At 38.1% G+C, this 16,459-nt stretch overlaps 1 pseudogene; it reads right to left on the reverse strand.

The window, feature by feature from the left end:
- Positions 1-3,998: 3,998 nt before the first annotated feature.
- LOC102492723 (cullin-2 pseudogene) lies at positions 3,999-6,323 on the reverse strand (annotated as a pseudogene).
- Positions 6,324-16,459: the final 10,136 nt, after the last annotated feature.

The raw sequence follows: 16,459 nt of genomic DNA on the forward strand, positions 1-16,459 counted from the left end.
TCCTCTCGTGATCTTGGGCATGCACGCACATGCACCTGGCATAAGTTTTAAGTCACTGGGTCTAGGACGTGAACCGTGGTCTACTACAGGGGAGGCCAGCGACATAGCCATTACGTGAACTGCTGTTCCCAATGGAGCAAATCTTAACACGATTTAAATTGGACCGTTGTCCCCAGACTTCTAGGCAACTCTGGTTACCCTTGTGGTCAACTTGGTATTCAAGTTGGTGGAATGGGAAAGTGATGCGCAGTAAAAGGAAAAGTGTCATAGAAAAAACAAAAGTGAGGGAGTGAGGGAGAAATTGATCATAGTTGGAAGGTAGGGTGCACCAATGGGCAAAAAGGTGGACTTTCTGTGATTGACTCAAGTGTGGCAAGTGTGACTGGCTGTAACTTAGTAACCAGTTCAAGAAAAAAGGCTAACATGTACGATTTTGGCTTATCCATCGAAATCCAAGTGCAGGAGTGCAGAAGCTGCTTAAGGCCAGATTAGTTTAGTTTAACAGGACAGAGAAAGGGAGAGAAACAGAGATTGCACCCCTAACAGGGTCTCAGTGCTGTGATCCACCCTAGCTTCATCTTGCCCCAGATTACAGACCATACATGCCCACCCACTCAGGAAGCTTCCTGGGCAAGAACCTGGAATACTCCCATGTGGGTTGGACTCACAGAACAATGCATTTTACTGCTGTGTTACTGTTTGATCCCTGAAACTTTGCCACATTTGAAGGTGGCTTTTCTTAAACCTCTGACAGTTTTTTTTTTTCAGAACTCCCTTGAAGATTGTTCAGTCAGTTTCTGGTTGTTTTTGAGGTTTCTGGGGAGTAGTAAGGGCTTGGAGCAACCTAGTTCACTGTTTTGATCAGACATTTAGATTTTTTTTTTAAACTTACTTTAAAAGGAATCTTTTTTCTTAAATTAGGATTTGAAAAAAGTCCATTTGCATCAAAAAGCAAATCAATAATTTCAATCTTCCTAGTAAATTTGTAGGTTATATCATACTATAATACTTGAATAGCAACAATACTTTAGATTGAAACAGGAGTTGGAGAAATCTGTCTTGAAAAGAAAATGGAGCTTAGATCAAATTAAAAATGTTAGATAGAAGTCTTGTAAAATTAGAAGTTTCAACACATGCTTCTTTTGTATTTACCCAGAATGCATTCAGTCTAGAGACTTATACAAAGTAAAAAAGCCAATCCAAAAAGTTACCTACTTCAGACCAGCTGATAGCATGGCTATGGGGTGCGTGCGCTCGCCAGACAGACAGAGAGAGACTGAGAGACAGAAAGCGAGAACTCACCCCCCTGGGGAGATGGCCACGCCACAGTCCCTTCTCCTCCATTCTCCTCTCGTGATCTTGGGCATGCACGCACATGCACCTGGCATAAGTTTTAAGTCACTGGGTCTAGGACGTGAACCGTGGTCGACTACATGGGAGGCCAGCGACATAGCCATTACGTGAACTGCTGTTCCCAATGGAGCAAATCTTAACACGATTTAAATTGGACCGTTGTCCCCAGACTTCTAGGCAACTCTGGTTACCCTTGTGGTCAACTTGGTATTCAAGTTGGTGGAATGGGAAAGTGATGCGCAGTAAAAGGAAAAGTGTCATAGAAAAAACAAAAGTGAGGGAGTGAGGGAGAAATTGATCATAGTTGGAAGGTAGGGTGCACCAATGGGCAAAAAGGTGGACTTTCTGTGATTGACTCAAGTGTGGCAAGTGTGACTGGCTGTAACTTAGTAACCAGTTCAAGAAAAAAGGCTAACATGTACGATTTTGGCTTATCCATCGAAATCCAAGTGCAGGAGTGCAGAAGCTGCTTAAGGCCAGATTAGTTTAGTTTAACAGGACAGAGAAAGGGAGAGAAACAGAGATTGCACCCCTAACAGGGTCTCAGTGCTGTGATCCACCCTAGCTTCATCTTGCCCCAGATTACAGACCATACATGCCCACCCACTCAGGAAGCTTCCTGGGCAAGAACCTGGAATACTCCCATGTGGGTTGGACTCACAGAACAATGCATTTTACTGCTGTGTTACTGTTTGATCCCTGAAACTTTGCCACATTTGAAGGTGGCTTTTCTTAAACCTCTGACAGTTTTTTTTTTTCAGAACTCCCTTGAAGATTGTTCAGTCAGTTTCTGGTTGTTTTTGAGGTTTCTGGGGAGTAGTAAGGGCTTGGAGCAACCTAGTTCACTGTTTTGATCAGACATTTAGATTTTTTTTTTAAACTTACTTTAAAAGGAATCTTTTTTCTTAAATTAGGATTTGAAAAAAGTCCATTTGCATCAAAAAGCAAATCAATAATTTCAATCTTCCTAGTAAATTTGTAGGTTATATCATACTATAATACTTGAATAGCAACAATACTTTAGATTGAAACAGGAGTTGGAGAAATCTGTCTTGAAAAGAAAATGGAGCTTAGATCAAATTAAAAATGTTAGATAGAAGTCTTGTAAAATTAGAAGTTTCAACACATGCTTCTTTTGTATTTACCCAGAATGCATTCAGTCTAGAGACTTATACAAAGTAAAAAAGCCAATCCAAAAAGTTACCTACTTCAGACCAGCTGATAGCATGGTGGTTAAAGCAGCTGGATCCCACATGGCCCAATACACGGTTCAAGTTCCAGACCTGGATACTTTAAAAACATGCTGGGCATGTGTGTGTGTGCTCAAAATCCTAAGAGAAAAGGAGTAGACAGAATTGCAGTATGGCCATCTCACCTCGGTGGTTCTTTCTCACTTTTGCCCTTTCTCTCTCTCTCCGGCAAGCACATGCACCCTATAGCAAAAACAAATGAATAAATTACTTTATGATTCCATTTAGAGGTTTTCTTTTTTTCAGTTGACAATAATGTTTATCAAATGACAAAATTTTAAAGTGGAGGAAGTATTAGTAGTTCTAGGGGTTAAGAAGTAGTGGGAGTGGGTAGGAGAGCAGAGGAGCCTATGGTGGTGTGCCTCAGGTGTCTGTCTCTATTGATACAAAGTGTCCCATTGTATAAAGGCACCTTAAATCACTTACTGATTTATCTATTAGTGAACATTTATGTGCCTAGTTTGGGGTTATTATAAAATGAACTACTAAAACTTTTTTGTACAAGCCTTTATACGTACGTATGTTTTCATTTCTCCTTCATTAAAGATTTAGAGATGGTCAGTGTATATTTATCTTTATAAGATAAATGAACCGTTTTCAAAATAGTAGAGAAGTTTTAAAAAAATGTATCAGGTACCCCATATGCTTATTACAACACTCGTCACAACAGCTGATATGGAGGCAATGTGTTTATCAATCAGTGAGTGTATAAATGGTGTCATACATAATAGTAGAATAGTATTTAGCCAGAAAAAGGGATTAAATCCTCTGATTTGAAGCAACGTGGAGCCTGAGAGAAGTTATGTGAAGTGAAATGGCAGGAAGTGAAAGGCAAGCACTGTGTGTTCTCATTGGTGGGAGCTAGTCTACTTGAATGTGCAGAGGTGGAGAGTGGACCGGTGGCTACCAGAGTCTGGGATGGAGCAGGGGGGGAAAGGCGAGCATGAACTGGTTGACAAATACAAATCGCAAGTGAATTAGAATAAGAGATTATACAGCACAGTAGAGCCACTACAGTTGGTGACAATTCCACATATATTTCAAAATAGCTAAAAAAGGGAATTTCCAATGCTCACAATGCAAATGTAATGATGACAGTAAGTGATGGTGAATCTATTTATTGCCATGTCTTGATTGTTTTTGTTTTCACTTGACAAGCAGCGCTATCATGTTTCTCATTTTAATGTGGATACAATCATTAGGTTATCTGTTATATTACAATATTTATTTGTAATAATATTTGTTGTTTATTTTATGTCCTTTCAGATACATTTTAAAAAATAAAACAAAACCACATCAACTGCAAGCATACAGGGGAGTAAAAGCACAGTACCCACCAAATTTTCACATTTCAAAGAAAGTTCATAATGACATGAGCTTGAAGTATCTCCGGTATTTGCTTTGATGCTCATGACGTGGCACTGGTGATGTTGTAAACAGCAGAAAAAGAGGGGCTGCCTGAGCTTTTCCCCAGCGATACACCAGTGGCCACGGCGATGACTCACACCTGGCAGCGGATGCGGTGTCATGTGACCTCATGTGAGGTCATTGTACTTGTCTGCAGACGTCTGGCTGTGCTCAACGTGGGTAGACTTCTTGATCATGCTGATGCTGGGGTTAAACCGAGCTCTCCACTGGCTGATAACCTCCTGAATGAGGGCACTGTGCAGAAGCACTTTCGACGCTTTCATGATACAAACTATCGCAGCTTGGAGGTACATTTTCCTAGGCCATTTCTTGTCTATTCTATTTCCTGTGGTGTGTCTTTCTGCATTGATGTAGTAATTTAAATTTTGTTCTTTTACTGCTGAAGTTCATATTTAATTAAAATGAAGATTCCACGTCAATGTCTTTCTTTTTTGAATTGGGGTTAATTATTTTCACATCAAGGAAGGACTGGATCATTTTTGTCAGTTCCTTCTCATTCATTTGAGTGCTATCTTGGTGCTCCTTAGAGCCAAGGGCTAAAGGCTAGGAGCCCTGCCATTTGATAGGTGGGCAGCATGGCTACCTATGGTTTGCCCAAGTGATTCATTTTAACTTTGCCAATACAGAGATAATGTAACCATGTAAGTTTCCTTCCACTGAAATGCTGGCTGTAAAATAATTAAAACATCTATACACTTTTTTATAACTCCTGGAGAGTTACAAACATAGGTGAAGAGCCTGAGTAAGAGGCCATGTACCAACCTACAGAACATATATTTGAAAACTAATTCCCCAACTTATTATTGTATCTTTGTTTTTGATAAAATTGTTAAAGTTATTGTTGAGATCAGCACTGACACTCATATCTGTATACATCTGATGGAGCTTGCTGGTAAACTCATAACCACAGGCTTTATTGATCATTGCTTCTTCAGAATTCATAGACATGGATAACCCATGAATTAAATGTTTTGCCAGCATTCTTGTCTAGAACTTTTGAAAAACATCCTTATCATCTATATACTTGAAAACAGTAATGAAGTGCTAAGTTTGTCTTCCACTTTGTTCTCAGTCATCCCTCTCACCGACTTCTTTAATAAGTTGTCACAGTACTCGGCAAGCTGTTCAGGCACTCCGCAGAAAGACGTGGGTTCTCTAATTCACAGCTGATGTAAGGGCCTTATCCAATGCACTCCTCAAGTGTTGATCACCATTCAAAACAGTGTTGGTAAGTCGAACAAATTTACCGTGTACTTCCAAAACTGACTCCACAAATAGTGTTGGCATATTTTCCTGAGTAAGCTTACTGTTGCTCTAAGGCCCTCACCGTGGATATGATCTCGCAGCTCCTGAGTCGTAGGAGGTAAACCAGTGGATACAGCATGTAGTAAGAAGTACATGTTTGCCATGTCGTCTTCTTTTTTCTTGTCGAATGGTATTATGACATTCTGCATGTAAGAACTGCAGGTGGTTGCTACCATTCACTGCCTACATTCATGTATCACTTAGCATATGAACTTGGATGTAAGTCTTTTCCACATCGAATTCTTCATCCTTTAATCTACCTAAAACCTTTTCCATAATACTGTGAGCAGTTGAATACTTGTAAAAAATTTGAAACTTCTTGTTTGTAATACTCTCCTGTTTTAGTCAGACAGAAAGAGATACTCAAAGATTTCCTGATAAAACTTTAAGGGGAATTTTTTTCTTATACTATTCAACATGAACAAAGGAGTTAATAACCCCATGAATTACTTTCTGGTTTGGGTCTTCGCCATCACATTCATTTTTGATTTCCGGAGCAGCATTCAGATAAGGATGGTCTGAAGTGGTTCAACATCAATTTCCTCCACATATCTAAAGCTAGCTCTCCTATTTCCATAAGTGGTTCATTCGTATTTACCCCACCATAGCCATTCTGGAGGTCAGCTTCTTTCGAATAAACTGGGTGCTCAGATGCCTGTATAAGCACTCCACATAGTCCGCACCCTTACTGTGTTCTTCCCATTACCTATGATATGTAACAAGCACTTGTTCTTTAGACTCTAGAACTCTCTTGTGCAAATACGGAATGTGATTTTCTAAAAAAAAAAAAAAAAATCTTAGTTTCTGTATAAAGTCTTTCTCCAAGGGGTTGAGCAGAGGCCACACATAAAGCATAGATATCTGAGAAGCCTCGTTCCACGTTGCTCACGTTGCTCTTCCAAAAAAAAACATGTCGACAGCTTTGATGGCTGTTAAAAGTTTGTTCCATGTTTCATCAAAACCTCCTACGCTTGATTTCAAAGACATTGTGTGAGGTTAGTGTTGAACTCTGTGGAAGTGGGATAAGGGGCAGAGGAGGGGCAGGCGGGGGCAGGCGGAGGCAGCCAGGCGGAGCGAAAGACAAGCCAGGCAGGCAAGGGAGGTGGGCGGCGTGGTGGCTGTCAGCTCAGCGTCCCCTGCTCACAGCACTGCCAGTACTGCGTGCCAAGGCCGCCTCCCCGCCCTCATGTATTTCTCTTACGCATTCTATTAATGTGTTGAAAACATCGCACTGTACTCCATAAATGTGTACAACTATTATATATGTCAATTAACGTTATAATAAAAAAACCCAGTAATGTTTAAGTTCATTGGTTTCTTCACAGCTTCATGAGTATTTGGTGTTGCTATACTTTAATTTTTATTATTTTTCTTGTTATTCTCCATGGTTTTAATTTGCATTTCCCTGGTGACTGATGTTATATATTTTTTGGCTGTTCATATAGCTTATTTTCTAAAGTCTCTGTTCAAATATTTTGCTCCTTTTTTGGGGGTTGTTCCTTTTCTTATTATTGAATTTTAAGGTTTATATATCCTATATACAAGTCCCCATCTCAGTTATGTGTTTTACAGAGACTTTCTCCCAGTCTGCGACATGCCTTAACTGTGTCTTTTGAAGAACAAACTTCTTACTTCTGATCAAGTTCAACATTTTTTTGTTGTTGTTGTTTGTTTTTAGTGTATGTTTTGTGTTCCTGTTTAAGAAATCCTTGTTTACTTCAAGGTTGTGAACATATTCTCCTGTATATTCTTTTAGAAGTTTCAGACTTCTAACATTGATATTTAGGTCTATGTTCTTTTTTGAATACTCTTTATTATATAGTGTGAGGTAAGGGTCCAGACCGATTTATTTATTTATTTATTTTTGACACATATATATATATAGTTCCTCTGGTACCTTGGCACATTTGTTGAAAATTGCTTTATCATATGTGTATGTGATTTTATTTCCTGACTCCGTGTTCTATCTCACTGATGACACTGGTTACCCTTATATAAAAACCACATTGTCATATTATTGTAACTTTATAGGAAGCTCTAAATTTAATATATAAGTTTTATAATTTTGACCTTCTGTCTTCAATATTGTTTAGTCTCTCCTATTTTACTTTTTCATATAAATTTTAGTCAGTTTACTAATTTCAATGGAGTGCCTATAAATTTAATATTCTCACTGCAGATAGATAGAGGGAGGGAAAATGAAAAAGCATCCCCGTAAGGAATGATCACACTGCAATTCCTTCTCCTCCATCCCTCCCTCCTTTTGGGATTTTGGACTGGCACCCAAATGTATCTGGTGCATTTTCTAAGCCATCAAGTCCAGGATTAGATCTATGTAGTTGTTCATGTGGGATCCAGCCAACTTGACTACCACACCACTGGATGGTCCCAGTTCTGGTATTTCTATTATTAAATTTGTTTATAGGTATTTTGTGGTTTTAATGCAATTATAAATATATTTTAAAGTTTCATTTTCCATCATGTAGCAGTTAAGGGTTCAATCAGAGAAGCTGAACTACTATGTACAGAAAGTAATGTAGAATGAAGGATTAATTCCACTTGTTGAATTTCATACAATTGTTGGACACTACAATCTCTAGGGCTCTTGATTCTGTGTCTGGTATAGAACCTCAGGTAAGCAGGGCTAGTGGTGGACATGGAGTAGAAGAAACCAAGGACATGCCAGAACTGACAATGACAGAATGAAGCTGTATCTGTCTCTCCCCACCTCAGCTAAATTGTGTCTCCTCTCATTCCTATAATGGATCTGTAACTCTTGATTTAGTTGCATTTGGAGATAAAAGTATTTAAAAGGTAATTAAGGTTAAATGAGGTTGTAAAGAAAGGAGTGGAATGGTGGCCAGATAATAACAATAAGAGAAATAAGAATGAAAATAAGAGAAGAAGGAGGAGAAAAATAAAGGGAGAAAGAAAAAGAGGTGAAGAAGATAAGAGGAACAGGGAAGGGGAATAAGAAAGAGGAGGAGGAATAAAGAAAAGGAGAAAAATGAGAAAGAAGAGGAGGAAGAAGAGGAGGATAAGAGGGAGAAGATGAAGAGGAGCAGATAGAGAAGACGAGTTTTTCTCTGCCATGTGAAGACAGCAAGAAGATAGTCATCTGCAAGTAGAAGGAGCCCTCACTGGAAACTGACCATGCTGATATCCTCTTCTTGGACTGTGAGCCTCCAGAACTGTGCTAAATAAACTTCTTGTTTAGGCCACTCAATTTGTGGTATTTTACTATGACAGCCTGACCTGACTAAGATAACTTGCAACCTTTATGGTGCAAGTGACTGCACAAGAGCTGATGTCTTTCACCATGTAGCTGCTCACCTTCCTGGGCCAAGACACTGGAAAAAAGTGGGAGAGGCTTAAGGCTCCACTGCTGTGCCCTGCAGTGGGGGAGGTCAGTAGATAAACACCACACAAGTGAGCTCCAACAGCCCTAGCCGTTTCTGGGTGTAAAAGGGTACTCTTCCGCATTTCTCTATCTTCACACATCACACAAAATTCTCCTGCGTCCATTCTATTCAGTGTTGCTAATTTAACACAGTACAAAGCTAGCATGCCTTGTTTGCTGACAGAGGACAGAAATATAAATTCAGTTTTTATTTTGACCCTTTATCCTGTGACTTTTGTAAATTGATTGATTTTAGCTTTTGTTAATTCTTTTTGACTTCTTTGTGTACAACCACCTTGTCTGTTAATAAATAAAATCTTACTTTTTCTTTTCATTCGCACACATGCCTGGTGTGAGTTTAAGACACCAGGTCCAGGATTTGAATCGCTGTTGACTACATGGGAGTCCAACGACATAGCCATTACACCAGTTGCTGGTCCCCATAGATGTCTTTTATCAGATTAAAAGAATCTCTCTATTCTACTTGACTGATAGTTTTTGTCATGAAAAATGGCTTTATTTTATCAATTATTATTTTTCCATTTATGAAAGTAATTATATACTTTTTTATTTATTCTGCTAATGTGAAGAATAACATTGACTAGTTTTAGAATGTTAACTTTATGGTCCTTACATTACTGGGATAACTCCAAATTAATTATATTATGTTTCCCTTTTTATGTATTATTGGATTTCAGTTGTTAGAATTTTGTTAGGGAGTTTTACATCTATGTATATGAGTGATGTTAGTCATCATTTTTGTTGCTGGAGTAATAAGTCTGTTAGGTTTTGTGCTATTATTTCTTCCTTAAATGTTTGAACTAGATCACTAGTGAAATCATCTGGGTCTGAACATTTTGATTATAAATTTAATTTCTTAATATATATGCCTATTTATGTCTTAATAACTATGTCTACTTCAAGGCTGGTCCTATGGCCAAATGATTAAGGGAGCCAGATCCTACACGGCTAAGGTTTCAAGCCCCAGTGGCTTGAAAAACACACCAGGAGCATGTGCATGTATACACAAAATCCCGACAGGATACAGAAAGAGGGTAAAAGGATTATAGCATGACCATGCCCCATTGTGGAGTGCTTTTTTCCTCTCCTTCACTCTGTCTTTCTCTGGGTAAGTACATGTGCCCTCTAGTAATGAAAAAAATACATCTGATTCAAGTCTCAGACCTGGTGGCTTGAAAAACACACCAGGCACATGCGTGTGTGTGCCCAAAATTCTGAAAGGAGGAGACATGGTGGAGAAGGGATTGCAGCATGACCATCCACCATGAGGGGATGCTTTCTTATTTTCCCTCTCTTGCTCTCTCTCTGTGTCTCTACCTGGTGTCTGTGTACACCCTCTGGCAAAAAGTTATTTAAAAAAATCTACTTATATCTATTATTTTTTCTTTTGTCAGATAAGTTGTGTTTTTCAAAAAATGTCAAACTTACTGGAATAGAGTTGACTATGATATTCCTTTATTTTATGTGTGTATGCATGTGCACGTGTGTGTAGTGTATAGTATGTTAATTAATTTTATGAGAGAGAGTAAGAGTCAGTGAGATCTCCAACAGAATGCTGTCATCCTTTCTTGTTGACAGCCAATCGGGATCAAAGACCTGCCTGTGAGTGTATGTGATGTATTCGGGTCCACCTAGATCCAAACTTTGGATTTTTTCCTATAGCTCTAGTGTCATGTAGTGGCACCCTACCACCTGGATCAATTTTAAAATATTTTCTATTATCCTTTGACTCAGATATTCTGTATAATTATTGCTTATTTTCTAAATACTTGGTGACTTTTTTAGGTATTATATTGTTATAATACCTAAATATACTATAAAATCTAATATTTTTAGGTACTGTTATTTTTTGGTTTGTTTAAGGAACACAGTCTATAACATTTTGATCTTTTGAAGTTTACAAAGGCTATCACTATAGTTTGAATGTTCACCCAAACTTCATGTGTTGAGGTTTGCTTGTGATACGATTAAGGGGGTAAAACTTAATCCAGCTATGATTTTAGAAGGTGGTGCCATTGGGAGGAAATTAGGATCAAAGTTATTGGGGGTGGGTTCCCATGATTGACTCCTAGTGGGTTTATCAGGAGAGGAAATGAGATAAGCACAGAGACACAGACCAGACACAGACACATGTGTTCCTGTCCTCCACCGTGTTTTGATGCAGCCAGAAGACACTCTCCAGATGCAGTCCCCAGACCTGGACTTCCAATGTTTAAGTTGAATAAACTTCTGTTCTTATAAATTTCCAGGTAATTATTATTTTTAAAATTTATTTATTTTTAAAAATTTTGTTGTAGTGAGCATGCCCTTGCCAGATTGCCAGAGAGAGAAAGTGAGACATCGCCCCCCAAGGGGGATAGCCACATCGCAATCTCTTCTTCAGTCTCCTCTCAAGATTGCAGGCACACACACACACACACACACACACCACACACATACACACTTGGCATGTATTCCAAGCCGCTGGGTCTGGGAGTCCAACCACATAGCTGGCCTTGTGGATCCAGTGCCTTAACCTCCACGTCATTTACTGAGCCAGGTATTTTCTACTATTAGGAACAGAAAGGATTGGAAAAGCTGTGTTATGCGTCTTCATTTGGTTTAACTTGATAAATATTTCTCGTGCACTAGAAAATAATGCCTATTATACTGTTGTGAGTGTGGCATTCTAAGGGTCAAGTTGGTTGGCATGTTGTTTTAATTTCCCATGTCCTTGATTTTCTACCTACTTATTCACCAATTGTTTTTGAGAAAAGAGTGCTCAAATCTTCCATTTATAATTGTAAATATACCCATTTTCCTTTTAGTTTTCTTGATTTCTCTCTGATGTATTTTAAAGCCCATAATTAGATGTAATCAAATTAAGTATTTTTGTATTTCTTTATGAATAAACTCCTACTTGTGTTGGCCAGGAAGCCACTCAAGTACCGTCTCTGTTAGGAATTATCTGATTTATGCGGAATTGGAAGCACAATTGTAAACTATTTCTAAAATAATTTAACACACATTTTTCTTTTTTTTCTGGTAATAACCCTTGTTTTAACTTAGGCATTTTTTGATAGTAATATAGCTACACTAGCTTTCTTATGCTTAGTAATGGTATAACATCATTTTGTTTTGTAATTTTAATTCATATATGGCCTTATATTTAAGATTTATTTCTTGTGTATACATCTTGCTTTTGCAGATAGTTTTTCTGTCTATTTCTTGATTATATTGTTTAGTACATTTTTAATGTAATTATTTAAATTATTGGATTTAAATTCACTTTCTTGCCATCTTTTTTATTTATAACATGCTGGTTTTTATGCTTCTCTTGAGTTAGTTATATATTTTTTCAAATATTTCAATTTTTAAAACATATTTTAAATGTTCAAATATTAATTTAAAATAATACTTTTATTTACTCTTTTAACCCATAATGGCTTTTTAGCTATAGTTTGCATTATTATTGAGTAATTCTTGGAATTGTAATATGTTTCCCAATCTTATCTACCATAACTTTTTCTTCAGCATTAAGACCCTAACAACACTCACATTTTACACTTCTGTATCTTGTGGTTTATTGTTATATAATAAATTATTTCTGCCTACACTTTCCACCTAAGAATGTACTGTTATTATTTTTGCCTTAAATCGTCAGTTTTCTTTTAAAGAATTTATGACTAGGGCCAGCAGGTGGTGTGGTGGTTAAGATACAGGACTCCCACATTGCTGATCCCTGTGTGAGTCCCAGACCTTGCATCTTGAAAAATCACAGTGTGTGTGTGTGTGTGTGTGTGTGTGTGTGCGTGTGTGTATGTTTGCATGCTCAAAGTCTCTAGAGAGTAGAGGAGAAGGAAGGGATTGTCTCATGGTAATTTCTCACTTTCCCTGTCTCTCTCTCTCTCTGGTGAGTTCATGTACCCTATGGCAAAAAAAAAAAATGAATTTTTAAAAAATTTATGATTAGAAAAAAATCTAATATGCTCATATAATTATCATTTTTTGTTTTCTTTATTTTTCTCATAGATCTGAGCTGCTATCTTCTATTATTTTTGTTTAATCTGATAAGCTTTTTTATTCTTTCCTTTTTTCCCCATGTTTTGAAAAGATTGTTTTCCTTTCTTGAGAGAAGATACAGAAATAGAGAAATAGATTTCACACTGTGAGCCTTCCCCGGACAACTGGGGTCTGGGCACATGTGTGCTCATCCCTTGCCTGCAGCAGCTGAGTCTCCTATGTGGCTTTTGGCATTACAGAGCATGGCATGCTGCTGTGCACTGAGGCTGGGATTTGTTTGATTATTTCTTGTTCAAATAAGCTCGTGAAAAATTCTATCAGCTATTATTTAAGTAATAATATCTTCATTTTTGCTAGGCATAGAATAAAGGGCATTAAGACTGACTAAATTTGGAATTCTGTGTTAACAGTTCCCCCCTCCAACACTTTGAAGTTGCCATGCTATTATTTATAGTCTTTTTTTCCTTTTCTTTTCTTTGTTTCTTTTTTTTTTTTTTTAAGAGGTTTTTGCTATAGGGCGCGTGTGCTCTCCAGACAGAGAGAGAGACAGAGAGACAGAAAGCGAGAAATCACCCCCCAGAGGAGATGGCCACGCCGCAATCCCTTCTCCTCCATTCTCCTCTCGGGATCTTGGGCACACACGGACATGCACACACACCTGGCGTGAGTTTTAAGCCACTTGGTCCGGGATGTGAACCGCGGTCGACTACATGGGAGTCCAGTGACATAGCCATTATGCTAACTGCTGGTCCCTATAGTCTTATTATTATTTTTTTTTTTCTGAGAAGCAGTTAGCCATAATTTCAATCCCTGTTGTCTTGTGTGTAAATTTTATTTCTTGGATTTTTAAAAAAGATTTGCTCTTTATCTTTAATTTTAAACATTTTGATCTGTCTACTACCTACAAATGGTTTCATTTTACTTGGCATTTACTACACTTATTAGATCTATAAGTTGATTTGGAACTTACAAAAAATAATTTCTTCATTTAATTTTCTGTTCTAACGTTCTCCCTTTCCAGAAATGTACTTATACATGTGTTAGACTACTTGATGTTGTCCTGTGGTTCTCGAGGCTATATTTATTTTTGCTAAGTCTCTGCTTCTCTTTTTAAAAAATACTAAAAAATACCCATCAATTTGTATTTTTTTTTTTTTTGAGAGGTTTTTGCTATAGGGCGTGTGTGCTCACCAGAAAGAGAGACAGAAAGCGAGAAATCACCCCCCAAGGGGGATGGTCACGCCGCAATCCCTTCTCCTCCATTCTCCTCTCGGGATCTTGGGCATGCACGCACACACGCCTGGAGTGAGTTTAAGCCACTGGGTCCGGAACTTGAACCGCGGTCGACTACATGGGAGTCCAGCGACATAGCCATTACGCTAACTGCTGGGCCCATCAATTTGTCTTTTAATTTATTTTCTTTCTCTCTCTCTTTAGCTTTCAGTATGGTATCAAGCCTAACGAAATCACATCAGATATTGTTCATTCTAGAATTTACATTTGATTGTGTTTTGTAGTTTTCATCTCTGTTGACATTATGCAACTGTTTATTCACTGTGGTCAATTCTTTCTTTAAATCCTTGAATTAATTTTCGTATCAGTTGTCAAGGTTCTTTCTTGTTTGTTAACTCCAGTACCTTTGCCGTCTTGATTTCTGTTATATATATATACATGGAAAAAATGATGACAGCTCTTGCTGTGTGTCATGATCCTCTTGCCTCAGACTCCCAGCTGAGACTCCAGGCCTACTCCATTTTGTTGGACTTTTCTCTTTTTCTTTTTGTCCAGGCAGAGTCTTGCTGTGTTGTCCAGACCAGCGTTAAGATCCTGATTCCTGCCTCTGTCCGAGTCACTGGGCATACAGGCACACACCACAGTATCTGGCCTTTGAGTCAGACTGGGAATTGATCCTAGACTGCCCATGTAGTCCCTGTCTGTGGGACGCAGTGTCTTAACAGTGTGTGTCACCATGGATGGATTAGTTTCTCTCCTTGCATTCTTTTGTTCTTCCCTTCCTTTCCATTCTCTTCCCTCTCTTCTCATTTTTTTTTCCTTTTCTAACTCTAGCCATATCCTAGATGATCTAGTGTAGGTCCCTGGTTTTGTAATTCATACACACAGTATCAGAATCAGTCCGTATTACCTGGGTTCTGCAGCACTACCGAGCAACTTTACATCATTAGCCCAATATAACTAAGATGGTATTTAGTCCACTGTTTACTAGATGATGAAATGAGGAAGCTTCAAAAAGTTCATGAAAAATGAAATTAAAATACAAGTTTATGTTGCAAAATTTAAAAAAATTCATGCATAGTCTGTTCATGACATGTATTTTTCATGAACTTTTCGAAGACCACTTGTAGACATTTATATATGTGTGTAAATGGGTACATATGTATTACATGCATTTGGTGAAGTAGCATATTCACACACGCCACTGTGCAGATGGACAAAATGAATGTTGTTTCTATCCATAACCTCGCTGTGTCCCAGGAGCTCCTACCTGGCTTGGTAGTGGAGCAACTTAAACTTGTTAATTAAAAAAAAAAAATTCTGTCTTCATTAGTGTCCTTCTGGCTCAAAATGCATTTCTTTAGGTTAATAATAAGACCCTCGGTATACTCCACTCTCTTCTCCTTTCTTACCCCAGGATGTTGCTTTTGGGCAGAACAGAGTGCTCATCCTCATGACAGGTTGGGAAGGAGACATGGATTTCCTTGGGCTTTTGTGCTGGATTGGTCACTGATACTGTTGTGGGCATCGGCTATTGTTTGGTGTTGGCATTGCATGGCTGGTGTTGTCATGGCATTGTTTTCAGGGAATGCTTAAGACAGTGATTGTCTCTGCTCGCCCAACCTCAACAGTTTTTACTGTTTGTTGCACACACTCCTGGGTCTGTCTATGACTCTTAGTAATCCTTCACGCCAGGAAGCCAACCAGTGGCACAATGTCCTGCCATTTATACGTCTACCAAGATGGTAAGAAATCCGGGCTGCTTGCCAATCCACAAAGTTATTTTGGCGTCACCAGGAAAAGCCAAATAGCAATTAGGAAGGTTTCCTGGGAACTCTTATTTCAGGAAAGGCATGAGTTAAAAAGTTTGGGGACCCGACATATTTTTTAAAAGATTATTGATAGAAACCAGCAAAACTCTCTTCAACTAAAGAGATTCTAAAAATAATAAAGGACTTTTTATCCAATGGGGTCATGTAAATTTTTTATTCCTTTTGGAACAAAGCAAGCATGTGCATTCCTAGCTCCTTTTAATCTGTCACTCACATATCATGTTTCGAGGGGTTGGCAATGAAAAGTGAATTACAAAATGAGTGAGTAGAAGACTTTTTTTTTTTTTTCTGTCACAAATATGCCTTAAATTACATTGTTCATCTGGTTTTAAAATATGAAGTTCTATTTTTTGTGGTTGTCAAATACATCTTGGAAAGCCTATAATTTCTCAGTGAGAATCACAGGAACTTTTCTACCTAATAAAGTGGAAGCTACTTTTTCTGGCTCTCAAAGCACTGCTATTTGGAGATCAGTGAGATTTATTTGTGTTTCATTAATCATTATTGCTTGATGTTGAATGATAACAATAATTGTGATAATATTTTGTGTTTCTCTGATTTCTTTGCTTAAGAGATGTCAATCAAGAGGTGCATGGACATCGCATACTGAAATCTGGCTCCAGAAACTCTGTGTG

Source organism: Tupaia chinensis, unplaced genomic scaffold, assembly GCF_000334495.1.
Source record: "Tupaia chinensis unplaced genomic scaffold, TupChi_1.0 Scaffold000386_1, whole genome shotgun sequence".
Taxonomy (NCBI): domain Eukaryota; kingdom Metazoa; phylum Chordata; class Mammalia; order Scandentia; family Tupaiidae; genus Tupaia; species Tupaia belangeri.